A 15,372-nucleotide genomic window follows, 5' to 3' on the forward strand; every position below is an offset into this window, starting at 1 on the left:
AATCCTGCCTGTTCTTTATTTTGTTCAGGGAGAACTGGCAGGGTATGTTTGCCCCTCTCAGCTTTACACAGTAGCTTAAGATAGTTTAAGATATTGACCATTTCTATCCATAAAGGGCTGAAATACACTTCACCCTCCTTTCAAAATGGTAACATCTAAGGAATTTAACATTTAGGCCTTGTCTGTGTTTCCTTAATGGATAATCCATTGTAACACAATCCACATTCTAACCACTACATCCAATTACAAAGAACAGCACAACACATACATAGATACAATCCAAAATATATTTTAAAAATGAACAAGCAATTCAATAACTTGATGATACCAGGTAGGATGGGGAGATTCAGCTTTCCCATTAAACAGCAGTGGAAATCAATGTTTCAACTTTTTTTTTTAAGTTGTGAAATTAGTATCAGAAGTGTCCAAATATCTATTGTATAAAAATTAGAGAATTCACGTTGACATCTCCTTGTCCTAGTCCTAGCCCACAGTTCCACAAGTGGTTCCATTCACACAGACCCTTGTACCCACATGGAGCCCCACTGAGGTCAATGGGACTTCATGCAGACACAGGGCTCCTTTCACATCATCAAATTAAGGACCTGCAGACAAGTATCTTTGTAATGAGACACCCCCCCCCCCCCCCCCGCCAGCAGAGGCAGTAGCCTCATCTACTAATGTAGAGGTATTGATATTTTTTAAATCTGTTATATACATGTAAAAGCAACTTCTCTTTTAAACCGCTATAACTAAAAGGCAGGTGTTAACTTCATATTTGAAATAAAAAGACACTTAGAATGATATCAGTGGAAGCACTAGTTTTCCAAAAGGGCCAGGTGTTTTTCATCAGAAAGCTGACCTCTAAAGCAGCAATTCTGTAATCCTCACACAGGCAAATCTTCCAGAATGGTGTAGGGTCATTTTTGGATTTATACTTCTTGGAGCTACTGAGAGGAACTGCATCTGAGCGAACAGGGCACTTGACTGGAACTCAGGAGACCTGGGTTCCATTACCAGCTCTGCCACTAGCTGCTGTGTGACTTTGGGTAAGTCACATTGCTGCTCTGTGCCTCAGTTTCCCCATGGGCTAAGATACCTCCTTTGTAAAGCTCTTTGAGATCTACTAATAAGTGCTATATAAAAGAGCCAGGTACTATTAGTACTAATAAGACAAACTATATGTACAGATTAGCATTCAACTATATTTTAATGTTTTCGAACCTGTTTAAGAGCTCAGTTATGAGATATCTGAAGAACACATTAGAAGACAAAACAATAGCTTCACAAGAATGTGGTGTAAGATTTTGTTTCCCCCCCTTTCCCTTATTTTAAACATATTATTTGGTATTTGTATTTTTAGTCTTTCTCTGCCTGTTTGCATGTCTATATATACTTTTCTAAAAATGCAGTACAATTCCTGATCTCTAGAAGCTTTTCCCAAAGAAGGATGATAGAACTGGGTGTTTAGTTCCCAGTCCTGGAAACCCTTACACTCTGAAGTCAATCCTCCAGATTTTCACCAGAGAAGAATCAAGCTAATGTAGTTATTACTCAACTATTTGCATGAGTAAAAGCTTACACTATTGGGATACTGTAGCTTGATTCTCCTCTGGTGCAAATGTGGTATAAATCTAGAGTAACTCCACTGACTCCAATGGAGTTATTTCATATTATCATCAATGACATTTTTAAATTTATTTTGGAAGGATGTGAAAGGTGACTGGCTGGACTGTAAGCAACAAAATAATTGAGTTACTATGTAAATAAATGGATCACATTTGGTAACATACAGAGTTTGTAACTGACTAATTTTTTGTTGTGATATAAATATATATGTTTTTCCAGGCTTGCAGTGTCTTGGCTTGGTGAGTCACATATTGTATAAACAGCTAATTCCAATCAAAGAGGACTAGTGCTAGGTGCACTTCAGCTGACAGCTGCTTACATGCTGACACAACAAATGAATGTAACTTTAGAGAGTTGTGTGTATTCTGGTGTAAACAGCACTTTGGCCTGCATTCTCCTGCACAACAATACAGATGGTTCTGCTAGAGGAGGAGGGTTTTTTCTAAGCTGGAAATTCGATGTCTTAAAAGTAAACAGAACATCTTTATTGAGTGGTGTGTATGTGTGTGGTGTTGTTGTTGTTGTTTGGTTTTTTTTTAAGAAAACCGACCTGGAAGCGATGCATAAGGTTGTGTAAGTGACATTGCCTTTCTAACATTCGTAACAGAATCAAAGTGGGTGTCACTTACATGCCATAGAGTCAGAAGCAGGTATACTTTAGAGGAGGATGGAAGCTACTTCAATCTGTACCTTTCTTCAGCTCACCAGCATGTAAAGCAAAACAGCTTGGACTTCTTTGCACATGGGTAAAGGTCTAGGGAACTCTCAGTGAGTGTGAGTGATTGAATAGGACTTCTTGGGGTGTAAGATAAGACTCACCATTAAAAAGGGTGGCAGAATCAGGTATTTAGTGACTATAGGGGCAAACAGTTATGCCCCCACTCAACCTGGTGTAAGTAAGTGATGGCAGAACTGGACCCAAGTAATCTAATTTACATTACCTTCTGTGGTTAATGTTGATGGTTATACCCTGATACAAACAAGTTAGTACTGCCCCTCTGACATTAGTTACCACCCCCTGACGTCACTAGTTATCACCCATTATTTTGTACGTGTTGGTTCGATCAAAACATCTTTATTATATACTGTTATCGTGACCTTTTCTTTTCGGAGGGGTCAGTGTGTTCCTGTTATCCTTGGGGAATGTTTTTGTACCATCCTTAATATGGGGATGTTTTGGGACCACTTAATATGTGGATGTGTTTGCATAAGCACTCTGTAACTAGCACTTCTTAGGAATGTGTATTTTTGCAAGATTAGCTTTTTTTCCCCTTTGAGTGAAGGCCCACATTCTATCTAGAGTTCAAGGCTCTGAGAAAAAGGACAAAAAATAGAGACAAAAGAAGCACTATTTTGACTCAGTGTTTTGCGCTAAGGCTGCAAGATACCAGAAGCGCAAAGACAATGTTAACTTCAGCAAAAGATACAGAAGGTGACAAGGTTACGTCTTTGTATCAGCCAAGATATTTTCTATGAAAACTATTCGTTCTGCAGCGCAGCCTACTTCATCCTGATACAAATACGGAACAAAGGGCCCACTGCTGCCTTCTTTATTTATTAGGCTTCAACATCACTTAACAATTTTATTTTAGCCAGGTTGAAATGTGGCCTTACTATTTACACTGCATCTGTCAAATTCATGCTTTTTTTTTTGCCTTTTTTTTTTTTGCAGTTGCATTTGCAAAATAAGTTGTGGGCACAAAGTTGTGTAATTAAACCTCTAGTCACCTAATGTGCCCCTGTAATCAGGTAGTTAGAGGTGGAACTTCTGAGATTAGTGTCTCTTCCATTATATCAGATGTTCAGCACCCTTCCTCCAGGTTTCAGTGTGTCTGAACATACATGGTTCTATTGTCTGCTAAAGTCTCTCAAAGAAGACTAATACCCTGGGTAATAGATAATTATGTAGGGCTAGATGTTGACTTTTGGGTTAGCCCTGAGCTAGGGGTGGTGCATAAGCTGCCCCACGTCAGGAGACATTGTTAGTCAGAGGCATGTCTGAGGCACAATTTTACCTCCTTACAGTTAAGGAGAGGTTAGTAATTTTCTCTTGGCCTATACCCTCAATAAACTACTCCCCTGCCTGTGCACTCTGGCTCGCTCAGCTCAGTAAGTCTAGCCCTATTGCTTATCTATTACCCAGTACATTTGAAATCTTTGAGAGATATTAGCATAAAATAGAACAGAGTGCATGTTTATAAGGCCAAAGAGTGGAATGGGGTGAGGAAAGGGGAAGAAGGGATCCCAAGAGTTTGCCCATTCCTCATTCACTTGCCCCAAAGAGGGAGTATGTAAGTGAATAAATGCTCCGACTACTATGTACTTGGACCCAAGCCCAGGTGGCCTACATGAGAGTAAGGGTGTTTGTTAATCCATGTATGGGCTTGTGTTCATGAGAGAGTTTCATTGGCTTAATCTCTAGTGTGAATTTGAACTGATTTAGGATATGCTCACACTTTGAGCTGAGGGTGTGATTCCCCACTTGAGGAGACTTAGGTGTATCAGTTCAGATTGAGCTAGTGTGCTAAAAATAGAGTGTAGTTGTGACAGTTCAAGGGGCTAACTGCCCTGAGTATGCACCCATCCAATATGCTAGGCACGGCTAAACCCTCCTGCCACTCGGTTATACTCTATTTTTTTAATGTGCTGGCTTGATCAGAGCTAATGCAAGTATGTCTCCACAAGCTGGACATTTAAGTGTAGCCGTACCCTTAGTTTACCTTCTTCCAGTGTCAAGAAGAAAAAGTTACATTAACTAGGTCATGAAGGAAGTTTGTACCACAAATGCATTCAGAAATTAAACAATTCTTTAATGTTTTAGCCCAAAAATGTTAACTAGCAAATTGAAAGAACTAGCAAGACTCTTACTGTGAGCCTATATGCAATGTTCACACACCAGCATCAACGTGGAGCGCTCCGTGCATATAAATGCATTGCATTCTCTACGTTGCTTGTGACTCTTCTGGTCAGCTGACTGTGGGCAAATGTGGTAGCGTCTACTGCTGAGTTTACTAGGTGCTCTCATGGTGGCTGGTTTTCGATGATAGCCAAGAGATGAGAGTTCTGCTGTTGCTGGGCATGGTGAGATGATAGGAATCAAGGATTCTTCATAGAATCATAGAATATCAGGGTTGGAAGGGACCTCAGGAGGTCATCTAGTCCAACCCCCAGCTCAAAGCAGGACCAATCCCCAACTAAATAATCCCAGCCAGGGCTTTGTCTGCCTGGCCTGACCTTAAAAACTTCTAAGGAAGGAGATTCCACCACCTCCCTAAGTAACGCATTCCAGTGTTTCCCCACCCTCCTAGTGAAAAAGTTTTTCCTAATATCCAACCTAAACCTCCCCCACTGCAACTTGAGACCATTACTCCTTGTTCTGTCATCAGCTACCATTGAGAACAGTCTAGATCCATCCTCTTTGGAACCCCCTTTCAGGTAGTTGAAAGCAGCTATCAAATCCCCCCTCATTCTTCTCTTCCGCAGACTAAACAATCCCAGTTCCTTCAGCCTCTCCTCATAAGTCATGTGTTCCAGTCCCCTAATCATTTTTGTTGCCCTCCGCTGGACTCTTTCCAATTTTTCCACATCCTTCTTGTAGTGCGGGGCCCAAAACTGGACATAGTACTCCAGATGAGGCCTCACCAATGTCCAATAGAGGGGAACGATCACGTCCCTCGATCTGCTGGCAATACCCCTACTTATACATCCCAAAATGCCATTGGCCTCCTTGGCAACAAGGGCACACTGTTGACTCATATCCAGCTTCTCATCCACTGTAACCCCTATGTCCTTTTCTGCAGAACTGCTGCCTAGCCATTCGGTCCCTAGTCTGTAGCGGTGCATGGGATTCTTCAGTCCTAAGTGGAGGACTCTGCACTTGTCCTTGTTGAACCTCATCAGATTTCTTTTGGCCCAATCCTCTAATTTGTTTAGGTCCCCCTGTATCCTATCCTTACCCTCCTCCCAGTTTAGTGTCCTCTGCAAACTTGCTGAGGGTGCAATCCACACCATCCTCCAGATCATTAATCATTCTCTTTATATGTGCATCTATGAGTCGTTCTCCTTGATTTATAAAAAATAAGCATCTTTTTTGTCTTGGTCAAGCCTGTTGCCAAGCAGGATTGTTGCTGACCCAAGTGATGAAAATTGTAATGCCAGCAATATCAAGCATGTTGAAGAAAAGAACCATTGGCCACTTATTTATCTTGCACATACAGGAGTACATTCTTGAAGGATTTTCCGTGTTATTGACACCACTTCTAGTTTCCTTTGTCTCCTTCTACAACCTTGTCATGATGCATCTCCAATAGCAATATTATCAAATTGCCCTTCTTTGGAACATAGGAAACCAAGGTGAGTGGCCCAAGAAACCTGCACACTCGTTGACAACTTTTCTCTAAGATGGGGATGCATCTCACTGGGTATAGATGTCTTGTTTGGTCAGATTGTTCCAACACACATCAGATTTTCATTCGGTGGATCTTCAGCGAACTGAATATTGGTGAAGAAGCTATCCCCAACTATGTTTCTTCCAGTCTTGTACTATGGCTGAACATGAGCTCCTCATTGTCTGAAGATGAATTTGTTGAAAAATCACTGGAAACATGGTCTTCCTTCTCAGAACAACTTTCCACAAGATCTGGCACAAAGTCAGTATCATCCACTATGTTGTCATCATACAGTGACTTGCTTTCAGAGTTTCAAATCCTTTTCATGAGTTTGGAAGTGGAACAGCATACCCATTTGTTTGCCATCTTGAATTGCAGAGCACAGAAAATCCCCTCAAGAGTCAGCAGTGTTTTAGCAAAATACTAGACAGAAAATCCCCGCAAGAGTGTTAAGTAAAGAAAGCCAGCATCAGTCTACTCTGTGTTGGGGATATGTAACAGGCCTGGCTGGGACCAACTTTCCTTAGCATGACTGTATGCGGCAACCACAGTCACTGCAATGAATTATCAATTAGAATAGGCTATTACAACACAACACACACTCACTAGAAGAGAACATGTTTATTGAAAACTACTAAAAATTTAAGAGAACAGTGCAACATGTTTGGGGTATGTTTGTACTCCATGTATTTTTTTTTGATACAGAAAAAATGTATATCTTGCAAAAATATTTTTTTCATGTCACCTAGGCACATGTACAATGTCCTAAAATAGCATTGGTGGAGGGTATTAGATCATGAGTTATCACAACATATATGCTCATGAGGTATAACATTACCCCATAAATGTTTCTGAGGGTTAAACCAGTGCATTGTGTGTGGCCACTCTTATTTCAATTCAGTTCAAGTCAACTGGGAGCATGTTTCAGCTAAACCTGAATAATCTGTACATAAACCAAAATAAGAGTGTCCACATAGGAATTTTCATCAGGTTAATTAAATTAGTTTTGAAACCAGTATGTGCAACTTTCCCATGTGGACACAACCTTACTCTTTTGTGCAGCCCTGTGTTCTAAGTAAAAATCTAGCCCATATTATTTCAAAATGAGATTAAAATACACCCTATATTCTCCCAGGGTAATAATATAACCTCTTTTCTAGGATTGATTTAATATACAAAACAAAATATTCTAGGTATCAATCTCCACAGAAGTCTTAGAAAAAATTGCAAGGAATGTTACACAGCAGTAAAGCCCTGGAATCCTAGGCAAAATTTTGAATGATTTATACTTTTCATTAAGTAAACATTTTACCAGGATGAACTATATTAAGATATAATGTAAAAGGTAGGGCTGAGGGGAGACAAAGAAGATGGATCCTTACAACCATTTTTGATATACCAGCGTATTTAAAACATAAACCATAAAGCATTTAACAAGGAGAACAAGAGTATAAAATAGTGCCAATGTGCAATTTAGCTGAAGTAACAGTGCAGATGCAATACTTTTACCTTAAGAAGCACCTGACTTTTGTTGAGTGACTGTTATTTTACTCCTAATGCTGCATAACTTATGCTAGGTCGTTGAGTTTTCAGGGAGTATTGGGGGGAAGGGTCTTATATTTAATTATTCTACTTTGGGTGGGGGAGAGGAGGGAAGGGGAAGCCATCTGGAGAATTTTACAAGGGGTGTTTATCAACTCTACAGACTTTCCCAACAGATATTTTAAGTCCTTGATCTGCCTATTCAGCTAGTAGCACTTACAAGGTCAGTCATCTTCAGCCGTGAGGTTTGCAAGTTCCTTGAAGCTGAGCGTTTTTCTAACAGTTCATTTTTCTGCTGGCTCATTCCCCTGTGGAGCCTATCAGCTCAGCAGGTTCAGAGTGCAGGGACATTAAAAGAACAATTCTTAACTTCAGTGCTTGAGTGTACTAAGTTATCTTTGACTGAGACGTTGAAATGTCCTTAACTTAGCTGTCCTCAATGGCCTGAATGTTCCTTGATAAAGGGTTATTTAGCCTGTGACAGTTACAAGCTTAAAAGGAATTTCCAGTTGTAGGTGCATATTCCTTTACCTGGATATATTGCTCTTGAGAAGCTCTCAAGATCTTCTGTTTTCTCCAATTAACTATGAAGGTCTGAGTCTTATTTTTGAAGTGCTAAGCAGCTTTGGCTCAGGATACCTAAAATACTTTCACCACCTGGAACTACAACTGCCATTGTCTTTTCTGCTCTTCAGTAATGATGGAACTGTCTTCCTCTAAGGTAAAATTCATTTGTACAGGAGATAGAACTTTTGGGGGAGCTAGTCTCAGACTGTAGCTCTCTCTCTCCTACAAGAACTAAGAATTGCCACAAACCTTATTATGTTCTGGTTCAAATACAAGGTGTACTTCTTTGAACTTCCCTAAGAATGTCATACAGCATATTAATTTACTCACAACCCCCCACATATACTATAAATATAATTTTCTCACAGGGGAGGGAGATGAAAATGGACACAAACTGCATTTGACAGACCTTATTCTTTGTGTATTTTCCTAAATCTGGAAGGCACCGATATTCTGCTCATAAACATTCTATAAGTGCCTCAATCAAATATTAATCAGAGTAGTGTATCCTTAACTAGGGCATCCTTAACAAGTGCATCCTTAAAACATCTTAGAAAAAGATAACTAGAAACAATGCACAATTTTGCCATATTTAAATCTCTCAGCTTTAAAACTACTGAAACAAATATTTTTCACACCAGATTTGATTTTAAAGGCTCAATGGAAACAAACTTTAAGTTATCAGAGTGAAAGATATCTAACTGGATTACAAAAAAATCATGGGTTTTTGTGTGTGTGTGTGTGGGGGGGGGGAAGGGTTGTTTGTTGGGTTTTTTTTACATTTCAATAGCTCGCCAAAGTCAAATTTGCTCAGCATTTTGGACTAGGACAAAGCATGTAGAATTTCAGCCCAAAAGAACGTTCAGAGAGTTGTGAGCAAAAGGAAAAGGAAAGTTTATAATGGTAAGCATATTTGAACCTTAACTATAGAGGGTGGCATCAGTGTCTAATATTAAAAGTACACATATGCAAAATATATTAGCATATTGTTATGTTTTATGATTCTTTGGGAGAACATCCATCAAAGGAATAGTAAGTAGAACCAAAAATGACACAGATAAATGATTAATTTCTGGTAAGCCGTGCATGGTTACCAGAAATTTACAATAGTACACAGTCTTGTCACTCACTCTATTCTATACTGAGCACGTGCATAGTTAATATTTGCTCTGAAGTCAGTAGTATTAGTTTACAATAATTGACCAACAGGAACTATCAATAGTTTGACTTTTTATTCACTGAAGTCAGAGCTGTATAACACTGACCTTGGGATATCAGATGTTGAAAGATGGCATGAACTTACCTGTTTCAAAGCTAAACAGCTTAACATGCAAGGTTACTAGCATTAATAATTACAGATAGAAGAAGGGGGGTGGGGGGAACTATCACATACACCCTGCCTGCTGCAACAGTTATACTCCAGCATCATTGTAAGTAATGTTTTCCACAACAAAATTTAGACATCTGTTGTGATATATTGTCACCAACCTGACAATGGGAAAAACTATTCTCCTAGTACATTAAACATTCAGTACATACAGGGCCAGATTCACCTGAATTTTCCAGCTTGCAATATGAAGTAGCCAGAAATGCAGCTTAATTGAAATAATGACAAAGACCTTTGGTATTGTATAACTGAAGTATCCTTTCCTCTCATCTAGCTTGAAAAATCTCTCTTTAAATTGTATGGAAAAACCCAATAAAAAAACTTGAAAAAATCTGAAATAATAAATAATTGAGAAATAAGCAGAGAGCTATATTCTACAGGATTCATATATTTGAAGGCCAGAAGGTATTGTTAGATCAACTAATCTGACCTCCTGTATAATACAGGCCATAGAATTGAATCAATTTATTCCTGTATTGAACCCAATAATGTGTTTGACTCTAAGGTATCTTCCAGAAAGCCATCTACTCTTAATCTGAAGACTACAAGAGATAGAAAAGTGATTTTTCTATGTAGTTTGTTCCAATGCTTAATCATCTTCACTAATAAAAATATACTCTCCATCTACTTTGCATGATTCCAGTTTAATGGCCCAATAACACTAGAGCAGGGGCAGGCAAACTTTTGGCCTGAGGGCCACGTCGGGTTTCTGAAATTGTGTGGCCGGCGGGTTAGGGGAGGCTATGCCTCCCGAAACAGCCAGGCATGGCCTGGCCCCCACCTCCTATCCAACCCTCCCCCCCCACCCAGCTTCTCATTCCCTGGGACCCCAGCCCCATCCAACCACCCCTTCTCCCTGACTGTCCCCCACTGCCCCATCCAACCCCCCTCTCCTTCCTGACTTCCCCTCCGGGACCCCTGCCCCCCCAGTCAGCCCTCCTGTTCCCCACCCTCTGACCACCCTGACCCCTATCCACACCCTCACCCGCTACCACCACCCCAAACTCCCCTGCCCTCTATCCAGCCCTCCCTGCTCCCTTACCGTGCTGCCTAGAGCACTGGTGGCTGGCGCAGAGCACTAGGACAGGCACCCTGCAGCTGGCTGGAGCCAGCCACGCCACCGTGCAGCACAGAGCACCGGGTCAGGCCACGGCTCTGCAGCTGCACTGCCCGGCAAGAGCTCGCAGCCCCACCGCCCAGAGCACTGCGCTGGGGGCACGGTGAGCTGAGGTTCTGGGGGAGGGGGAACAGCAGGGGAGGGGCTGGGGACTAGCCTCCTGGGCCAGGAGCTCAGGGGCTGGGCAGGAGGGTTCCACGGGCTGGATGTGGTCCGCAGGCCATAGTTTGCCCACCTCTGCACTAGGGTATTACTTCATTAACTTCAAAGAGGTTATTCCCAATTGAATAGGGAATGAAGAATCTAGCCCTGCACCTTCAACTCCCATTTTGGTACATGTAAGTTCCCTTCAGTATTACCTGCGTATCTCAAGCAAAAGCAAGGAATTATGCCCCCGATCTTTGAAGATATGAAGGAGATGGTGTGGAAGTAAAGTGATGAACATTTAGATGACAATGCTCAGCACTATGATGAGAGACTGAATAAAGTTCTCCAGAACACCAAGGAAAAGAGCCTTAAATTGAACAGGAATAAGTGGCAGAGTGGGCTGAAAGAAATTAATTATGTAGGACACATACCTAGTGACAAAGAAGTTTGATCAGATCCAGGAAAAGTGGAGGCAATTATACAAATAGAAAGAGACAGACGTGGACATATTAGCATATTTGAGCAACTTCAACCCACTCTGCACTATGCAATAAAGCTGAGCCAGAGAGGCCAAACTTTATTTCTTGGCCCTTGTCACCCAACATGGGTAAGAAGCTACAAAAGTTTAATACTCCTGTTACATGGCATAGGTCATTATCCACATATTTCAATAGCTACTGTTATAATAAAGATATCTCAGAGGATATCAGAGCAGGCATTAACAGTGCTTCAAAAAATACAAACTCCTATTGGGTCGCTTCCCCAACTGCTACAGAAGGACAGGGAGGCAAGCTTCATGTTTATGAAGGATCAGTATTATACCATCTACACTCATCCATAGTTTCTGTGGGCAGTGGCTTGCTGTAATTCCATGTGAGTTTTGATTTTCAGAAGTGTCGAGACCCTACAGCTCCAAATAAAGTAAATGGAAGCTGCAGGCTCTCAACATTTCTGAAAATTAGGTCTCGTTTATCTTCATAAACAAATTATAATTGCAAGAGGCCATATCGCAAATCACTGACGCCTTCAACAACAAAACTTCTTTGGGCATACTCCATGTTGTAGCACAGAAGCCTAATGGTCAGTTTCATCCAATACACTAAACAGTCTTTCCTACTCAACTCCCTTAAAAGCCTTCTTGCATCGACAAAGATGTCAGCAACATGAATATGTACAGAATTTGTTTTTTATTCAAAATACTGTTTTCAGAATGTATGTTGTTCATAAAAACAGCTTGGTTCTTACATCTTGATCTGCACTAGCTCCAGTTTGGTTTAATTAATACTTAAAAATCGAGACATAATTTGTGCATCACTATAGGGAAGATAAGTGGGTCTCAGCTCTAAAAGACTTATTTGACAGGGATTCTTCCAAGACTTCAAAACTTCACTCATTATGATATATTTGAAGACCAAATAAATAAATACATGTTGTTTTAAGAATGTCATGCAGAAACTGGGAAGGATGATGTTCCGATTCATGCCAACTTATATACTTCTATTTATTTGGCAAAGTTAAATCAAATGTAGGGTTGGGAGTTTGCTGTGACAATCAAAATATCACAAACTAATTGGAACACCACGATTGCAAACAATATAGAGAAAGGTTCTATGGCTCTAACAACATGAGCAGTTCAATTTAGGATCATTCTCAAGATAAATTAAGCTCTTTTACGACTTAAAAGAAGAGCTCTTATAACTTAAGTCACAGCTTAGGCTGGAAGTTTAAGAATGGCAAAGAAACACTAACTTCCTTGTTATGGGATTTTTCAAGTATTCATTCTGTTTGGCATAAATGGCAGACACTGGTGGACTCCCCATGTACCTGTAGATACGGGGAGAAGAGAAAAATAAAAATGTCTGGTTTTGCTTCATTAACATCCACTTGTATAATACCTCCTCTGTTTAATGGACAAACTGGTCTCCCTTAATGATGTATGATTTACAATACCGTTCCATTTATATGTGGCTTGCACTTTTATGCATCTTGTGTATTTTTTCAATGAGATTTAGGTTTATTTCTGTAGGGAAGTTGGGGATGTAATTTGTTTATTTCACTGTAATTGAGAATTAGAATAAATTGTGGTATATCACCTAGCGTTTTGAGTATATTCATTCAATATCTCTGTAGGTTCTTTCTTAGCAAAATTAATAAAGAATACTTTTTTTAAAAGGTGTGAAAAGAGAATATGAAATGTATTAAAATCCAGTGCCTTACAAAACCTAAAATGTGACCTACTGCCCACCCCCACAGCCAAACCCAGCGATGACGTGTGGTGTGTGCTACAGCTCCTTTGCATTTATTGAATCCCTTAGGCTGACCTGAAGTGAAGCTGAAGTTGGTGTAACTGGCAAGTCAGAGATCAGGAAGAAGACATGAGTAGGTTGGGGAGTTAACATGCATGGGAGGCATGGAGGATCAGTGCACCACAAGACCCTATGATACATAGATAAGACTCACTTACACATTGGTTGTGTGGGTGCAGGTAGAGTCTAATTTACACTGCCTTATGCATTCTCTCTGAATTTGGCCCACTCAGGATATTTTAAAAGTAATTTATTTTTTCAAGAAAAATAAACAGTGCTCTGTCTGTTGTGCTGCTTGGCTTTCTATATTTAACGATTCATGGGCTCATCAGCTTTTCTTTATATAGTAAAAAGAAAAGGAGGACTTGTGGCACCTTAGAGACTAGCCAATTTATTTGAGCGTAAGCTTTCGTGAGCTACAGCTCACTTCATCGGATGCATAAAGAGTGCTTGCCCTGCCTGTTAGCCACAGCTAATTTCTATGGCTAGGCCACCTATCCCCTCCTTCACAAGTGTCCCTCGTGCTAGTACCTCTCTGTCTGGCTCACACGGTAGCTGGAGACTATTCTGGGCCCATTTCCCAGCAGAAATGCTTTTGGGAGAGTAATCATGCAAGTTTGTTACTATCAGGAACTCTTAATGCTGTTACAATATTCAGTCAAGAAATAGTCCCAGACGAATGCTAATCAGGAATCACTCACACACTCGTTTCCTGTTTTTGCTGAAGCTGTGCAATTTTCTGATAGGGTCAAATGATAAATAATCTAAAATACATAACCCACAATGGAGGCAGAGAATAAAATATAAAGGACATGAGAAAACAGCTATAAAGGGCCAAATTCAGTTACTCCCTGACAACTCCACCGCAGTCACGTAGAGAGAGTTTCGTCCACCGCATGTATAATAGATGCTCACTCTGATATCTGAGTGATGCGCATTCATGTGAGTATGCAATTTTTTTTAAAACCTCAGATAGACTTAGCAGCTTTTACAAATCACACAGCATATGTGAAAAATATCCTTTAGTTTAATCGTAAAACATCAAAGCTCCCTTTACACTAAACACTGAAATAATCCACTTCTATTATGCTGGTATCAAGGCTCAGAGAAATTTCCATCATTTTCCCTTTTCTTTCAGATTCTGTAAAGTCAAAGCCACTGTTACATGTTTCTGTAGCACCAAATGTACACATTAGGTGGAGTTATTTAGAAGATGTTTTCCTATTTTTCCTGCTCAGCAATAATAATAAAAAAATGCAGTTATCCCCGAAACCAAATCACTCGGAGGGGCAATTGCAACATTCTATCTGCAAAGTGACCAGGCCTTCAAAAAGTGAAATGTGAAACGGTCATCTATTTTGGTCTGGGAAAGCTACTATTTGGTCAAACTGTGCCTCCCAAAATTGAAAATAAGTAGTCAATGACCTCTGTAAAGTAAAAGGGGCAGTGAGGGAGTGTGGCATTAGATTGGAGGAGAGTTCAGCTGCTATTCAATTCACTGTGCAATCCATGCCTACCAGACAACCTTCTTTTCATTGCTGCTGCTGGGGGTTCTCTCTCTCCTGGTCAACCCAAACAAGTGTGGAAAGCTCGGTCTTTCCCCAAAGACAGAGAAAGTTGAGCCCAGGGCTCTTGATGGTTTTCTGCAGAGACAGATGTCTAAGGGAGAGATCCTCCAGCAGAAAAATATGATGCAGAATGTTATTGGAAGATGAAATCTTCAAAAAAAAAAACCCAACTTTTTCCCTGCGTAGGGGTCTCCATAAAAGCTTTATCTTTGAAGGCAGGACACCTGCATCATAGAAGTCTTTGAACAGTGACTACATGTGAAATATGGGAAGAGGAAATAAGTCACTAGTGATATGAAATCTTCTAAATGGAGCTACAGTATATATCCTTCTGTCTGGGAAAAGGTGTCAGAGTGGTAGCCATGTTAGTCTGTATCAGCAAAAACATCGAGGACTCCTTGTGGCACCTTAGAGACTAACAAATGTATTTGGGCATAAGCTTTCGTGGGCTAAAACCCACTTCATCAGATGCAGGGTGATGCATGCGTCTGGTGAAGTGGGTTTTAGCCCATGAAAGCTTATGCCAAATAAATGTGTTCGTCTCTAAGGTGCCACAAGGACTTCTCATTGTTTTTGTCTGGGAAAAGTTCACCTTATTATATGCATACCATCTAATCAGTTCGTAGTGATACTTTCTCTCAGCACATTTCAGAATAGACACACTAAGTACACTGGAAAAAGAACAGGAATACTTGTGGCACCTTAGAGACTAACAAATTTT

Source organism: Chelonia mydas, chromosome 4 (genome assembly GCF_015237465.2).
Source record: "Chelonia mydas isolate rCheMyd1 chromosome 4, rCheMyd1.pri.v2, whole genome shotgun sequence".
In the NCBI taxonomy this organism is placed as follows: Eukaryota; Metazoa; Chordata; order Testudines; family Cheloniidae; genus Chelonia; species Chelonia mydas.